The following is a 362-nucleotide window of genomic DNA, read 5'->3' as shown; positions in this document are numbered from 1 at the left end:
ATAAGTTTTCTGAAGAAAGGGTCTTAAAATGTTAACAGGCCTCCGGGCCAGAAGATGATGCAAATCACCTAAACTTTTGCCTATGGTAAGTTTGCAGGAAGAAAGCCTGGCTTACTGCATGACTCTACCCCTTCCCCCATTATCCTCTATGCATGCTAAGTCGCTTCAGTCGTGTCCGACTCTGTGCGACCCCATAGACGGCAGCCCACTAGGCTCCTCTGTCCCTGGGATTCTCCAAGCAAGAACACTGGAGTGGGTTGCCATTTCCTTCTCCAATGCCATGAAGTGAAAGTGAAAGGGAAGTCGCTGAGTCGTGCCTGACTCTTAGCGACCCCATGGACTGCAGCCCAACACGGCCCCTC

General features: G+C 51.4%; 1 protein-coding gene across 1 annotated transcript in view; it reads right to left on the bottom strand.

Annotated features, from left to right (window-relative positions):
* The window catches only part of PRR5 (proline rich 5 (renal)), a 27,022-nt gene that overhangs the window by 1,409 nt on the left and 25,251 nt on the right, over positions 1–362 (bottom strand). The gene's annotated exons all lie outside the window — the stretch shown is intronic.

This window comes from Bison bison, unplaced genomic scaffold (genome assembly GCF_000754665.1).
Source record: "Bison bison bison isolate TAMUID 2011002044 unplaced genomic scaffold, Bison_UMD1.0 scf7180017864079, whole genome shotgun sequence".
Taxonomy (NCBI): Eukaryota; Metazoa; Chordata; class Mammalia; order Artiodactyla; family Bovidae; genus Bison; species Bison bison.
This window is presented reverse-complemented; position numbering and strand designations above follow the sequence as displayed.